This window comes from Dermochelys coriacea, chromosome 3, assembly GCF_009764565.3.
Source record: "Dermochelys coriacea isolate rDerCor1 chromosome 3, rDerCor1.pri.v4, whole genome shotgun sequence".
Classification (NCBI taxonomy): Eukaryota; Metazoa; Chordata; order Testudines; family Dermochelyidae; genus Dermochelys; species Dermochelys coriacea.
In genome coordinates this window covers 122,194,928-122,212,122 of record NC_050070.1, presented here as the reverse complement: position 1 = coordinate 122,212,122, position 17,195 = coordinate 122,194,928, and positions in this window count along the sequence as shown.

Sequence of the window (17,195 nt, the reverse complement as noted above, 5' to 3'; positions counted from 1 at the left end):
AACTACAATGCATTGGTGATCTTCCTGAAAACACCATCCTGGCCACCATGGATTTAGAAGCTCTTTATACCAATATTCCCATGAGGATAGACTACAAGCTGTTGAGAACAGTACCCCTGATGAGGCCACGGCACATCTGGTGGCTGAGCTTTGTGACTTTGTCCTCACCCACAACCATTTCAGATTTGGGGACAACTTATACCTTCAAGTCAGTGGCACTGCTATGGGTAGACCTGATGTAAGAAGGCACAGTTCTACTATATTCAAAGGCATTGCCCCACTTATACCATGCCTGAATTTGGCCCAGTATCTTTAGCAATAGCCATCCACTTTCAACACATTTGCATTATCATAGAGCAAACAAAGGATCTCCCAAGCGTGTCCCTGTACTCCAGTCTCCATCTTAGCATCTTACTCATGATTAAGGTTAAGATTTTGTCATAGTTATTTTTAGCAAAAGTTACGAACAAGTCACAGGCAAAAAAAAAAAATTAATTTGAGCCTGCAACCTGTCTGCGACTTTTATTAAAAATAACTGGGGGGAATGACAGCTGATAACCGGAGGGTGGGGTGAATGACAGCTGGAGCCCAAGACTCACTGCCATGGCCGCAGCTGCAGCCTCAAGGTGTGGGGGCTGCAGCCACTGACAGCTGAAGCCGAAGAAGTTATGGAGGATCAGTAAAGTCAGGGAATCCGTGACCTCCATGACTAAATCGTATCCTTAATCATCACTCTGTTTTTACAGACAGAAAAACTGAGCTGCAGAGATGTTAAGTAACTTTCCCAAGGTTACACAGGCCCCAGTCCTGCAAAGTGATCAGTGTGGGCAGACCTTTATATCCACAGAGTCCTTACTGAGCAGGAGTGGGACCTCAATGAGGCCCAGTTTCATGGACTACTGGTTCCCTGAGCCTCACTCCCAAGCCTCTATTGACTGGACAACATTGCTTTTCCTGTCATTGTGACTACCTTTATGTAATGAGTAGGTGGCAGGTAGTGATGGGTGGACCTGAAAAGATTCAGACGTTTAGGCTTGGATATTTAACCATTCAAATAAATGCCTGACCCTCATCTATGCTATCTGAACCTTTGGGGTCTGCTAAATTGGGCTTCATTCCTCCGTGGAGCTCTGTGCCTGCTGAGAGCTCCTTGTAGGACTTGAGTCCTTGGATTGGAAATCTCACAAGTGCTGACTTTTCCTCACCGATAACTATTTCACATTTGGGGACAATGTATACCTTCAAATCAGCGGCACTCCTATGGGTACCTGCATGGCCCCACAGTATGCCAACATTTTTATGGCTGACTTAGAACAACACTTCCTCAACTCTCGTCCCCTAATGCCCCTACTCTACTTGTGCTACATTGATGACGTCTTCATCATCTGGACCTATGGAAAAGAAGCCCTGGAGGAATTCCACCATGATTTCAACAATTTCCATCCCACCATCAATCTCAGCCTGGACCAGTCCACACAAGAGATCCACTTCCTGGACACTACAGTGCTAATAAGCGATGGTCACATAAACACCACTGTATACCGGAAACTTACTGACCGCTATACTTACCTACATGCCTCCAGCTTTCATCCAGACCACACCACATGATCCATTATCTACAGCCAAGCTCTATGATACAACCACATTTGCTCCAACCACTCAGAGAGACAAACACCTACAAGATCTCTATCAAGCGTTCTTACAACTACAATACTCACCTGCTGAAGTGAAGAAACAGATTGACAGAGCCAGAAGAGGACCCAGAAGTCACCTACTACAGGACAGGCCCACCAAGGAAAATAACAGAACACCATTGGCCATCCCGTACAGCCCCCAGCTAAAACCTCTCCAGCACATTATCAACGATCTACAACCTATCCTGGAAAACAATCTCTCACTCTCCCAAACTTTGAGAGGTAGGTCAGTCCTCGCTTAGAGACAGCCCCCGAACCTGAAGCAAATACTCACCAACAACTACGCACCACATCACAGAAACACTAACTCAGGAACCAATCCCTATAGCAAACCTCGTTGCCTACTCTGTCCCCATATCTACTCTAGCGACACCATCAGAGGACCCAACCACATCAGCCACACCATCAGAGGCTCATTCATCTGCATGTCTACGAATGTTATATATGCCATCATGTGCCAGCAATGCCCCTCTGCCATGTACATTGGTCAAACTGGACAGTCCCTATGTAAAAGAATAAATGGACAAAATTGGACATCAGGAATGGTAACATACAAAAGCCAGTAGGAGAACACTTCAATCTTCCTGGACATTCTATAACAGATTTGAAAGTAGCTATACTTGAACCAAAAAACTTCAGAAACAGACTTCAAAGAGAAACAGCAGAACTAAAATTCATTTGCAAATTTAACACCATTAATTTGGGCTTGAATAGGGACTGGAAGTGGCTGGCTCATTACAAAAGCAGATTTGCCTCTTCTGGAATTGACACCTCCTCATCTATTATTGGGAGTGGACGACATCAACCTTGATCGAATTGGCCCTGTCAACACTGGTTCTCCACTTGTGAGGTAACTCCCTTCTCTTCATGTGCCAGTATATTTATGTCTGCATCTGTAATTTTCACTCCATGCATCTGAAGAAGAGGGGTTTTTACCCACAAAAGCTTATGCTCAAATAAATCTGTCAGTCTTTAAGGTGCCACTGGACTCCTTGTTGTTTTCATGTCATTTGAAGTGAATAAAGTCCTCTCGTGTCCCGCCACTCCAGGTAAATGCCAGATCTCCTCAGCACCTTGGCATCATGAACCTGCTTCTGTGGTCAACCAAAGCTTGTGGAACAATGGAGTAATATCCTTTGCAGTTGATTCCCATACCCATAGTTTGCCTGCCACAAGGAGCACATGTTTGCCATCAATGGCCACAGCACAGCTCAGGAAGCCCATTCTCTCAAAGCCAGCTATTAGTTCAGGCACATTATCAATGCCCATCACCCAGAAGTAAACCACAGTATTAATCACCTCACAAACCATCACCACTGCAGTGCTGATAGTTGACTCGCTAACTTTGAACTGTTTAGCCACAGATCTGTCTGAGGTAGCACTAACTTCCAGGTGGCACTAACTTTCTTCTGGATTGGTATGGCCTCCCTCCTGCACATGTCCTGGCACTGGATGGTTGGGGCAAGCTCCTCACATCGCTTCCTCATGCAGAAATTCTGGAGCCACTGCTTGTCATCTCATGTCTGCATGACAATGTGATCCCATCATTCTGTCCTGCACCAGAAGCAATGGTCTATGTATGAGGATTCTGTACTGAGTGCAGCATGCAACTGGTGTCTCTGCTCTTCCATGCATAAGCTCCCCTCCGAGACTGCCACTGCCTGTTGAGGGTCAGATGCCACTGCTGAACTGCCCGCCACCAACAGCTTATCCATGGCTTGGCGCTGGCTGAAATGGACAAAAGGGAGGAAAGTGCAGAGCCACAAGTGCCTCAGCTGTATGTGTTAGAGGACTAAGAACAGCTCTGCACAGTGGCCCATGAAGAAAAGACATGTTCTCCCATCTTATACCATGAACCAATTTCTAGAGCTGCTCAAGTTAGAGAGGCACTAAGAACCCTTGGACACTCCCCCAGAAATCCTAGCAGCCGACCTGTGTAATGGCAACACCAGTATGTATGTGACTACATGATGTGCATGCTGGGGAACCCAGCTCCAAGTGGATTCTGCAGTGTAGACATACCCTAAGACAGTGTTTCCTAACCTTGGTGACGTGAGCATGTTACTCTGGGAGGCTGTGGGATGGAGGGGTGGGTCTATGAGGATGAGAAAAACAGTATGAGCTTGGATCCAACTCACACCTTGCAAACATGCAGCTCCTGGTGAAGTGACAGGTAGCTCTTTGAAAGGCACCTACCTTCCCTCCATACTCTGACCTCTATTGCACTGGGCTGCTGGAAGAATTTGTGGTTGCAGAGGTGTAGGGCAAGGCCAGCATCTTGTCAGTTTGTGGGTCATCAATTTCATTGTTGTATTGATAGTGCAATCCCTTCCCCATGCCCTGAAGGCTGCCAACAGCAGGCATCTGTGCCTGCAGAAAGGGACAAACAGGGTGGATTTGGAACTGTTTAGTGGTTCCCCAAAGACTCTTGTACACATTAACAGGGAGCAGAAAAGCCATTAGCAAATTCTAAAGGACTCTTTTCTGCTCCAGAGCTACCAGGGCAGCATGAATAGGAGTTTGAACTGAGCTTTCTATTTAACTGGCTCAATATGGTTGATTTGCTGAGGGTTTGATGACTTCTACTGTACAGAAGGATTATTAATGTATTGTTTCCTTTCTGGGCTACTCACTGGCATATGGGAGAAACATATCCTCTGAGTTACAATAAGCAGAATATAATGCGTTCAGATAATTAACAATGGTGGAGTTAATTCAACTCTAGCAAACTATTTTGTCTATGACTCATTGTATTTAGTGGCAAACAAACACTGCCCATGCTGGCTATTTGTCTAGTCTGGTCTCCTGTCTCTGACACTGGCATATAACCTATGCTTCAGAGGAAAGTGTAAAATCCCTATAGTCATAGAATCATAGAACTGTAGGACTGGAAGGGACCATCTAGTCCAGTCTCCTGCACTCATAGTAAGACTAATTATTATCTCTAGAACATCCCTGATAAGTGTTTGTCTAACCTACTCTTAAAAATTCCCAATAATGGAGATTCCACAACCTCCCTAGGCAATTTCTTCCAGTGCTTAACCACGCTGACAGTTAGGAATGTGAAAATTGTGAATTTTCCTAATGTCCAACCTAAACCTCCCTTGCTGCAATTTAAGCCCATTGCTTCTTGTCTTATCCTCAGAGGTTAAGGAGAACAATTTTTTCTCCCTCCTCTTTGTAACAATCTTTTATGTACTTGAAAACTGTTATAGTCCCCTCTCAGTCTTCTCTTCTCCAGACTAAACAAACCCAATTTTTTTCTATCTTCCCTCATAGGTCATGTTTTCTAGACCTTTAATCATTTTTCAGAGTAGCAGCCGTGTTAGTCTGTATTCGCAAAAAGAAAAGGAGTACTTGTGGCACTTTAGAGACTAACAAATTTATTTGAGTATAAGCTTTCGTGAGCTACAGCTCACTTCATCAGATGCATTCAGTGGAAAATACAGTGGGGAGATTTATATACACACACAGAGAACGTGAAACAATGGGTATTATCATACACGCTGTAAGGAGAGTGATCACTTAAGATGAGCTATTACCAGCAAGGGGGCGGGGGGAAGGAGGAAAACCTTTTATGGTGATAATCAAGGGCCATTTCCAGCAGTTAACAAGAACATCTGAGGAACAGTGGGGGGTGGGGTGGGGAGAAATACCATGGGGAAATAGTTTTACTTTGTGTAATGACCCATCCACTCCCAGTCTCTATTCAAGCCTAAGTTAATTGTATCCAGTTTGCAAATTAATTCCAATTCAGCAGTCTCTCGTTGGAGTCTGTTTTTGAAGTTTTTTTGTTGAGGAATTGCAATTTTTAGGTCTGTAATTGAGTGACCAGAGAGACTGAAGTGTTCTCCGACTGGTTTTTGAATGTTATCATTCTTGACATCTGATTTGTGTCCATTCATTCTTTTACGTAGAGACTGTCCAGTTTTTGACCAATGTACATGGCAGAGGGGCATTGCTGGCACATGATGGCATATATCACATTGGTTGATGCGCAGGTGAATGAGCCTCTGATAGTGTGGCTGATGTGACTAGGCCCTATGATGGTGTCCCCTGAATAGATATGTGATCAGAGTTGGCAACGGGCTTTGTTGCAAGGATAAGTACTCCTTTTCTTTTAATAATTTTTGTTGCTCTTCTCTGGACTTACTCCAATTTGTCCAGATCTTTCCTGAAATGTGGCACCCAGAACTAGACACAATACTCCACTTGAGGCCTAATCAGCGCAGAATGGAGCTGAAGAATTACTTCTCATGTTTTGCTTACAACACTCCTGCTAATATATTCCAGAAAGAAATTTGCTTTTTTTTTTTTAGCAACGATGTTACACTGTTGACTCATATTTAGCTTGTGATCCACTATGGCCCTCAGATTCCTTTCTGCAGTATTCCTTCCTAGGCAGTCATTTCCCATTTTTTATGTGTGCAACTGATTGTTCCTTCCTAAATGGAGTACTTTGCATTTGTCTTTATTGAATTTCATCCTATTTACTTCAGATCATTTCTTCAATTTGCCCAGATCATTTTGAATATACCTTTCCCCACTGCACAATGCTGTACAGTTTCATTACTGTACTGTGGCTTTTCTTCCCAGTACCCCTGAGTGATTAGTTTAGACCTCTAAGCATATGAATTTATAGCCACCCTAATTTTTGGACCTAGCTAATATGACTGCAGATGTTATTCCTTTAGATGCCTGATCCTTTTTTCACTTCTGAGGCCTGGTCTACACTACAGAGTTAGGTTGATGTAAGGCAGATTATGTAAGCATCTAACTCTGTAAGCATCTACACTAAAAGGTAGCTCCCACCCATGTAACTCCCCCACTATACTAACTTAATAACAGTACCTCTGCGAGAGGTGTAGTGCTTAGGTCCATGCAGTTAGGTCAACTCAGTATCAGTGTAGACACTGCCTTGCTTACATCGACTATTGCTGCCTTTCAGAAGCCATCCCACAATGTCCCACACTGACAGTTAAATTGGTGCACGGCTCCTGGTGAGGATGTGCACAACCAGCAAAGAAGTATAGTGTGGTCATGCAAAAGTGATTTAATTACTTCAGTGGCTGTATGTTGACATAACATAGGGCAACTTAATTTTGTAGTCAAGACTTGCCCTTAGAAAACTATTTTCCTCAGAGGTTTCCTATTAAGTTTGTGTGATAAGTTTCAATATTGTTTTCCTCAGTGATTTCTGTTAAACATCATTCATCAGGTTTTCCTGCCTGATGGCTCCCTTCTTGTCCTTCAAAGTTACCTATTTATCCATACAAACAAATATATATTCCTCCTTTTTCTTCCTACAGCACATTAGCTTTGGCCACTGGGTGGGGCACCACCAAATCCTAGTCATGTTGAGAAACCTTGAGGACTTATTTCCCCCAGACTTAAGAAGACCAAATTCACCCATTGTACAACTCTATTGCCTTCAATGGCAGCCCCACTAGGAATAGGTTTAGCCTCCTATGCTGGCTTCCTTTTTACTCCATGTTCTTTTTGGTTCACTACCTCGGTCTTCTGAATATTCCCCAGCACTGTCAACACCATGAATTCAAAAATCTTGAGTCAGCCTATCCCTCAAATCATGAGATTTTTTTTTAAAAATAAAACATTTCCATTCTTTTGATTGGCCTTCTGATTTCTGAGCCTTTAGGGCACACAGGAGTCACCTTTTCACACTTTTGTCTGCAACCATGAGGGTTAAACTTACTTATATTTTACAAATGAAAGCTAAGGCCATATCTACACTACAAAAGTACGTGGACCTAATTTATGTTGGCATAGAGCCACAGCAGTTATTAAATCACTTGTGTGCACACACTTGTCTCCTTGTATTGGCGGTGTACATCCTCACCAGCAGGGTTTGTATCGATTGTACTGTCAGCATGGGGCATTGTGGGTCAGTCTCTGAAAGCCAGTAACAGTTGATGTAAGCAACGCAGTGTCTATACTGACTGCATCAACCTAACTACGTCAACTGTGACTCTAGGCTGCTCTGGGAGTGGTGTTAATAAATTGGCATAGAGAGGCACTTATGTCAGCAGGAGCCAAATTTAAGTGAAGACAATTCCACAGCTAGGTCGATGCAAGGCAGCTTACGTCAACATAATCATGTAGTGTAGACCAGGCCTGAGAATCTCACATACTCCAGATGCCTCCAGGAGCTGGAGTTTTATGAAAAACACCAAATATTGTGAGACTCATGGTAAAATCACAAGAGTTGTCAACACTCCACCCCGAATTGATCAGCAGCTAGAAGAGCAACATTTGCCTCCATTATAGAAATTGCTGTGACCCTCCTGTGGATGTATTGGGATCAATTACCAGATTCTGCCAATAAATCTTCTGTTTGATTGGTTTACCCAAGCATTTAATTGCCCTTCCTGAAGGGCTGCTAGTTCTTTGACAAACTCAGAGCAGAAAGCAAGGATCAATACCTGCAATAGAGAACAAAAAAAGCCAAATAATATTCAAATGGCAATGGGATAAGGTGTTTAGAAGGCATTAAAAGCTTCCAGCATGTTACTGGTGGGAGACAGTGGATGTTCGATTAAACTGAATTCAGAAGAGTGATAAGGAATAGCATCTGGGAGATTTCTATTGAACCTGTACGCAAGATTCACACATATTTCAATGAAATTATTATAGGCAATAATTTACTTTCATTTTTTCCTCTCACTTCAATGATTCCAATTTCAAGATTTTCACAATCGGTCAGCTAATATACTAGTCAGACTGCATTCAAATAGCACTTTGACCATCAAGCTTGGCCTACACTCAGCAAAAATTCTTGTTCTTGTTCATCTACTGCACTAATTCAGAGTCTAAATGCTGTGGAACTTGGAATCTGTGATTTGGTAACTCTGGCTGACCCCTGTATAGCAGGATTTATATCTCCTTATATGTCCCTATATAACAGGTATGCTCCTAGAGACCCTGTTTTAGGAATCATTCCTATTCAGTACAGCACTTACTTAAATTTGAGCATATGCTGTCCTGAAAAGGGATGACTTAAGCATGTACTTAAGTGCTTTCCTTAATCAGGGTGTGATGGGGTCTACTCATCAGAGCAGTGCCTCCTGCTGGCTGTTACAGGGATTAGCTCTGCCAGCTGGTGTGCCCTCTCCAGGTGGTGCCTCTCCCATTGTGGTCTCCGCCTGCAGTCCCGCAGCATCCTTTTCATGACTCAGTCCTCCGCCTGAGCCACTATCTGAATTTCCCCCTTCTGGGGTCGGGGTGGCGTGAACTATCTCCCAGTTCTATAGTCCAGCCACTGTCACAGTGGCAGGGGTGAGGGGAACCACACTTGCCCACTACTCTGGGTCTTGACCCAGGAAGCTTGTAGATAGCAGCCTTCTGCTGCCTCTCCTTAACTTCTCCACCAGAGCTGCTTAAGTTCCCTGGGCCACTTCCCTGCAGCCCCAGCATCTTCTTCACTCTCTTCTCAAGGCTTTTAGATAGCAAGTCCCAGCAGCAAGCCAGGAGCTCCCTCTTGCTCCTCCTATCCCTGCCAGCAACTGCTGTGTCCAAGGTGCTACCTTCCTGCAGCCCACTAGGAACACAGTCCTCTCTCCTTGGGCCCCCTGCAGCAACTGAATGTCTCAGGCCTTGCAGTTCCTCTTATGTAAGCCTGCAGGGCCCTGACTGGCTGCTCTGTGTAGCCTCTCTCTGATTGATTGCTCCCTGCACAGTCTCTCTAGGCTTCTTTTAACCCCTTCCTTTCTGGTGTGTGGTGAAAACATACAGGGTCAGAGAGCACATAGGGTGGGGGTCTCAGAGACAAAGTGAAAACTTTGGTGTCTCCACCAGAGATTCCCCATGGAACAAACTTTTGCGGTTATCTCAGATGGCCTTGTTGGCAGGATGAGGAAATCTGTTGCATACACAGAAACCTGTGGAAGGTTGCCAAAGAGCTGTGGAACATTAGCTATAAGTAATTTCAGAGTAGCAGCCGTGTTAGTCTGTATTTGCAAAAAAGAAAAGGAGTACTTGTGGCACCTTAGAGACTAACAAATTTATTTGAGCATAAGCTTTCGTGAGCTGATGAAGTGAGCTGTAGCTCACGAAAGCTTGTGCTCAAATAAATTTGTTAGTCTCTAAGGTGCCACAAGTACTCCTTTTCTTTTTAGCTATAATTAAGGATTGCATCACACTTTTGCAGGTGTCAGAATAGACTCTTGAGGATGGGTTACTTGAAGGGAATCTTGATGAGTGATTATTATCATCATTATTATTAATTATCCATGTTTTTGTTTCTGTTCATACTCACCATGTGCTAGGTGCTTTCCAAACAGAAAAGAAGACACTGTCCTTACCCTGAGGAGACAAAGGGTTTCTCTACACTGCAATTAAAAATCCTGTGAGATGAGAAGGTCCCAGAGCTCAGCCTGGAGCCCAAGCCCGAACGTTTACACTGAAATTAAACAGCCCCTGGCCCCAAGCTCCACGAGCTTGAGTCAGCTTGCATGGGCCAGCTGCAGGTGTCTAATTGCAGTGTAGAACACCCAAAAGGCTTTGGAAAGCGTTATGAACTCTATGGCTGAAAAGCACAATATACAAGTTTAACAATAGCATTCATAATGTAATATTAGCAGTGATCAAAGTGATGTTTGGCCACTTCTTGATAATGTAAGATTAACACAGCCTTTTAAGATTGTGAAGCGGACATATAAACTATTCTCAATGACTTGGCAGTAACAGTACGTTTCCTGTAGGCGCTGGGGGCCAGAGTACACCCGGAATCTTCAATACACAGCTTCATAGGTGCCGACTCTGTGGGTGCTCCAGGGTAGTGCCTCTTCCCTCCCCCCCCAGCGCCTCCTGCCCACCAGTGGCCCCACCAATCAGCGCCTCCCCCTCTCCCCTAGTGCCTCCCACCTGCTGTGATCAGCTGTTCTGCGGCATGCAGGAGGTGCTGGGGGGGAAGGAGGAGGAGGAGCAGGAGGGGGTGCAGCAGGAGGTGCTGTGGGGGGGTGGGAGGTGGGGCAGGGGCGGGGCCTCGTAGGACAGGGTGGAGTGGGGGCGGGGGCCGGGGCTGAGCACTGCCTGGCACATTAGAAAGTCGGCACCTATGCACAGCTTAGCAGCTTTTTATATGAACTCAGGAAAGGTATTGTGGGACTGAAGTCAGTCTAAAAACTCCCACCGACTTTAATGGACGTTTGGTCAAGCCCTCTGATGGGGCTTTTTATTGGAGCCTAAGGGAACTGGACATCTAAATCATGCTGAAATTCAGTAGGATTTAGTCTCCTAATTCCACTGTGTAGGCTCTTCTGAAATTCCCAGTCTCAATGCAGAGGAAGCTGTGTGGAGGGAAGCACAGGGATGTTTATCTGACAAATGAGTGGATGGCACTGGCGGAATTGCCAGAGTGGAAGGGGCAGGAGGTGCTGCAGAAGACAAGTTAGGTTAGGTAAAGGAGGGCTGAAGCTGTGTAGGGCTTTTAAGGCAATGAAATAAAATTTGGACTTGATGCAGTAAGCAAGTAATGAGTGATCTCTTTGGGATATGCCCACCAAGCAACTAGACACCTGCAGCTGGCCCGTGCCAGCTGACTCGGGCTCACGGGGCTCGGGCTATGGAGCTGTTTCCATTGCTGCGTAGACTTCTGGACTCGGGCTTCAGCCTGAGCTCTGGGATCCTCCCATTGTGCAGGGTCCTAGAACCCAGGCTTCAGCTCAAGCCTGCAAATCCACACAGCAATGAAACAGCCCCACAGCCTGAGCCCCGTGAGCCCGAGTCAGCTGGCATGTGCCTGCTGTGTGTGTCCAGTTGCTGTGTAGACATACCCTCAGTCAGTGATGAGCTGCCAAAATCTTAACAACCGGTTCCCTATAAAAAGTTCTGATTTAAGGGATGTGCCCCAGTATGTATTTTTTGTACTAACAGGGTTACCATATGTCCGTATTTTCCCGGGAGAAATTTTTAAAATTTAAAAATTCCTCCAGGACAGCGATTTAAGAACCAAAAAGCCTGAGTTGTCCGGGAAAATACGAACGTATGTTAACCCTGCCTAAAGTTCTTTTTTAAAAAGATGGGCCTGAACTAGAGATGAGCTCTCTTTCACATGTGTGGGTCCCCGCCACTCCCTGGGGGTGTGCTAGGGTGACCACATGTCCCGATTTTATAGGGACAGTCCCGAATTTGGCGTCTTTTTCTTATATAGGCTCCTATTACCCCCCAACCGCTGTCCTGATTTTTCATACTTGCTGTCTGGTCACCCTAGAGTGTGCATATGTGTGGGTCCCAGCTGCTCCCTGCCCCCTGCATTGAAGCAGGTGTGCAGGGTTACTGCCCTGGGAACTGCAGGGCACCAGTGGACGTTGGGCCAGCTGCAGACAGGGGCGTGGGGCAGGGCTAGCTCGAAGCAGGGGGTGCAGGGCTGGCTGCGGGCAGGGCAGGGGGTGCGGAGCTGGCTGGAGACAGGAGGGTGCTGGGTTGGCTGGAGGCAAGCGGGTGTGGGGCTGGCTGGAGACAGGGGCTGGCTGGAGATAGGGGCAGGCTGCGGGCAGGGCAGGGGGTGCGTGCGGCAGGGGCTGGCTGCGGGCAGGGCCGGGGTGCGGGGGTGGCTGGAGACAGGCTGGCTGCAGGCAGGGTGGTGGGGTACAGGGCTGGCTGGAGATAGGGGCTGGCTGCGGGCAGGGCAGGGTGTGTGTGCGGCAGGGGTTGGCTGGATACAGGGCAGGGAGTGCAGCAGGGGCTGGCTGCAGGCAGGGGGTGCAGGGCTGGCTGGAGACAGGGCAGGGGCTGGCTGCGGGCAGGGCAGGGGATGCATGTGGCAGGGGCTGGAGACAGGGGCTTACTGCAGGCAGGGCAGGGGGTGGCTGGAGACAGGTTGACTGCAGGCAGGGCAGGGGGTGCGTGCGGCCGGGGCTGGTTCTGGTCAGGGGGTGCAGGGGTGGCTGGAGGCAGGGGCTGGCTGCGGGCAGGGGGTGCAGAGGGGCTGGCTGTGGGCAGGGGGTGCAGGGGTGGGTGGAGACGGGGGGCTGGCTGCGGGCAGGGGGTGCAGGGGTGGCTGGAGGCGGGGGCTGGCTGTGGGTCAGGGGGTGCGGGGGTGGCTGGAGATGGGGGGCTGGCTGCGGGCAGGGGGTGCAGCAGGGGCTGGCTGCGGGCAGGGGGTGCAGGGGTGGCTGGAGGCAGGGGCTGGCTGCAGGCAGGGAGTGCAGGGGGGCTGGCTGCGGAGCAGGGGGTGCAGGGGTGGCTGGAGACGGGGGCTGGCTGTGGGCAGGAGGTGCAGGGGGGGCTGGCTGCGGAGCAGGGGTTGCAGGGGGGGCTGGCTGCGGGCAGGGGGTTCAGGGGGGGCTGGAGGCGGGGGGCTGGCTGCGGGCAGGGGGTGCGGGGGTGGCTGGAGGTGGGGGATGGCTGCGGGGCAGGAGGTGCAGGGGGGGCTGGCTGCGGAGCAGGGGTTGCAGGGGGGGCTGGCTGCGGGCAGGGGGTTCAGGGGGGGCTGGAGGCGGGGGGCTGGCTGCGGGCAGGGGGTGCGGGGGTGGCTGGAGGCGGGGGATGGCTGCGGGGCAGGGGGTGCAGGGGTGGCTGGATGCGGGCGCTGGCTGCGGGCAGGGGGTGCAGCAGGGGCTGGCTGCGGGCAGGGGGTGCGGGGGTGGCTGGTGGCGGGCGCTGGCTGTGGACAGGGTGGTGGTTACTCATGGGGAGAGCAGCAGGACGCAGCCCAGGCCCAGCAGAGCAGCCGGGTTCCACCAGGCAGCATTGGGAGCCCCAGGGCCAGGGGAGCAGCAGCAGCAACAGGGCTCCCGCAGCGCCCCCGGTGGCCGGAGGAGGAATTACATCACTTCCCAGCTGAGGCCATGAAAGCCTCAGAGCCTCCTGCAGGGACGCGGGTCAACAACCGGTTCTCAAACTGGTTCAAAATTTAACAACCAGTTCGCGGGAACCGGTGAGAACCGTCTCCAGCTCCCCACTGCCCTCAGTGCAGCTAGAAACGGGCAGATGATACTTAACCTGAGGGGACAGGGCCTGAATTCAATGAACTCCATCTTTGAATTATAAACAATTTTTGATGTGTGCCATGTTGTTGTAGCCGTGTCGGCCCCAGGATATTAGAGAGACGGGGGGCGGGGATGAGATAATAGCTTTGATTGGACCAGCTTCTGTCAGTGAGAGAGATGAGAGCTTGAAAGCTTGTTTCTCTCACCAACAGAAGTTGGTCCGGTAAAGTACATTATCTCACCCACTTTGTCCCGCTAAACAGTTTATCCCCTCATACTTCCTACTGTTGAATGGTCTAACAGATACTATGTCACCTACATTTCCAGATAGCATAACACTTTTATGCTTCTCCGCTGTATGGTACAGAGCTGATTGATTTCTTTGTCTACGCTTTTGTCAGCCCATTGCTCAGCTGCTGTCACATTCCTCATGATTCATATGGGCACTATGGAGAGTGGCCTTCCAGAAAGCCTGATTACTAATAAACAGACAACTCGGGGAACATTATCACCTGGCAATAGTCTTGTTTCTTTGACTTCACTAGCATAGAACTGGGGCCTGGATTCAATAAGGTGCTGACACATGTGCCTAATGTTCAGCATAAAGAAAAGCAGAACTTGTGGCACCTTAGAGACTAACAAATTTATTAGAGCGTAAGCTTTCGTGAGCTACAGCTCACTTCAAGTGAGCTGTAGCTCACGAAAGCTTACGCTCTAATAAATTTGTTAGTCTCTAAGGTGCCACAAGTACGCCTTTTCTTTTTGCAAATACAGACTAACACGGCTGCTACTCTGAAACCTGTCATTATGTTCAGCATAGAGTCTTAGATTCTAAGGCCAGAAGGGACCACTGTGATCACTGTGACTGCCTAGGAAGGAGCACTGCAGAAAGGGATCTGGAGGGTCATAGTGGACCACAAGCTAAATATGAGTCCACAGTGTAACACTGTTGCAAAAAAAAAGCAAACATTTTCAAGTACATAAGAGATTGTTAGGCAGAAGAGGGAGAAGAATTGTTTTTCTTAACGTCTGAGGATAGAACAAAAAGCAATGGGTTTAAACTGCGGCAAGGAAGGTTTAGGTTGGACATTAGAAAAAACTTCCTAACTGTCAGGGTGATTAAGCACCGGAATAAACTGCCTTGGGAGATTGTGAAATCTCCATCATTGGGGATTTTTAAGAGCAGGTTGGACAAACACCTGTCAGGAATGGTCTAAATAATATTTAGTCCTGCCATGAGTGCAGGGGACTGGACTAGATGACCTCTCAAGGTTCCTTCCAGTTCTATGATTCTATGATCTATGACCATCTAGTCTGACTTCTTGTATAACACACGCCATAAAACTTCCACAAAATAATTCCTGCAGTCTATTTTTTAGAAAAACATTTAATATTGGTTTACAACTGATCAGCAATGGAGAATGTTCATGTTCGCTGTCAAATTGAGAGAATTTATCTAGTGGGATCCTACAGAGGCCAATCCTGGGGCATGTACTAGTTAATATTTTCATTAATGACTTGGATAAGGGAGTGGAGAGTTTGCTTATAAAATCTGCAGATGACACCAAGCTGGGGGAGATTGCAAGCACTTTGGAGGAGAAGATTAGAATTCAAAATGACTGTGACCTATGGTAGAATTGGTGTGAAATCAACAAGATGAAATTCGTTAAAGACAAGTGCAAAATACTACTCTTAGGAAGGAAAAATCAAATGCACAACTATAAAATGGGGATGTGAAGGAGCAGAGAAACTACCACATCACACAGCAAGGTTAAAGAAAACCTGTGGGCTCAGCTAGCCCTGCTCCACTATACCTGCAGTCAATGCCAGGCCTGGAGGGTGGAGAAAAGAAGTGAGCCTGGCTTAGATGAGGACTGGCTGGTGAGGAGGCAGGAGCTCTCTGTTTGCCTGCCTGAAGGGAAGGATCAGTGACCTGCCAGCCAATGCAGCCACTGGAGGCAAGTAAGCCCTCCCCTGCCAAGAGGAGCCTGCAGCTAAGCCCCAATTGTGGGGTAATTGAACTAGTGGGTCCATGCCCCCAGATTAAAGAGACTTTATTAGAAAGTAGCCCAGGGAAACTGGTCTTGAACCCCCAACAGAGAGGCAGACCCATCAATCCCTGTTTAGGGATTGAACTACACAGGGGCATAGGGAGGGTTCAGGTCCCCCTATGACCAACAGTCTAGCCATGAGGCTGCCTGGCTGCTGAAGGCTCTACCACAGGGGACTACCTGGCTAGGTGGCAGTACTGTTGAAAAGGATCTGGGGGTCGGATCACAAATTGAATACGAGTCAACAATGTGATGCAGTTCTGAAAAAGGCAAATATCATTCTGGGGTGTATTTACAGGAGAGTCATATGTAAGATACTGGAGGTAATTGTCTCACTCTGCTCAGCCCTGGTGAGGCCTCAGCTGGAGTATTGTGTCCAAGTCCAGGTGCCACGCTTTAAGAAAGATGTGGATAAATTGGAGACAATCCAAAAGGAGAGCAACAAAAAGGCTAAATGTTTTAGAAAACCTGATCTATGAGGAAAGATTTAAAAACTGGGCACATTTAATCTTGAGAAAAGAAGGCTGAGGTGGGGACTGAGAAGTCTTCAAATACGTTAAAGTCTGTTATAAAGAGGACAATGATCAATTGTTTTCCATGTCCACTGAGGTAGGACAAGAAGCAATCAGCTTAATCTTCAGCAAAGGAGATTTATCTTAGATATTAGGAAAAGCTTTTTAACTGCAAGGATAGTTATGTACTGCAATAGGTTACCAAGAGAGGTTGTGGAATGACAGTCATTGGGGGTTTTTAAGAATAGTTTAGACAAGCACCTGCTAGGGATGGTCTAGGTGTACTTGGTCCTTCCTCAGAGTGGGGGAATGGATTAGATGACCTCTCAAGGTCCCGTCCAGCCTTATATGTCTATGATTCTGTGTGAGTAGTCCCACTGAAGTCAATAAAAATGTGTTGACAGATGCTGAAAGATGTTTATTCACTGGCTTCAATGGGACTATTCCTATTCTTAAAGTTAGGCACATGCTTTCTTTGCTGAACTGGGGCCCAGGTTGCAACCACACTGGTGATTGGTACATGATGATCTCCTGTTTTTACCTGTGGCATTTTGTCTTTAGGATTCCATATGCAAAGCAGTCACAGGCTGCCAGGAGAGAACTTTATGTCTTGATAGCCGTGAATGAAGAATTTGTGCACAGAATGGAGAAGAGGTTCTAGTTCTAGGTAATATAAACAGGCTACATCCTGCTTGTTAAATTGTTGCAGTGTAAATGTGGTGACTGAAGCAAATTAAGAGCCTATTTGACTTTCTTTTATGAGAATAATATATTGTCCACTCTGAAAATGCAGACAAAACCTTGTTGCATAAAATTGGTATATATGATTTAAACTAATAGTGCCTTTCATTGAGCTCAGCCATCAATGAAAGAACAACTGTTTTTGATAAACAATGCGTTAAATGAAGAGAGCTATGCCTTTAAAAAGTCTCTAGCTAGCTAAGTTTTTGTATTGCACCATCAACATCTGGATACATATTACTGGCTGGT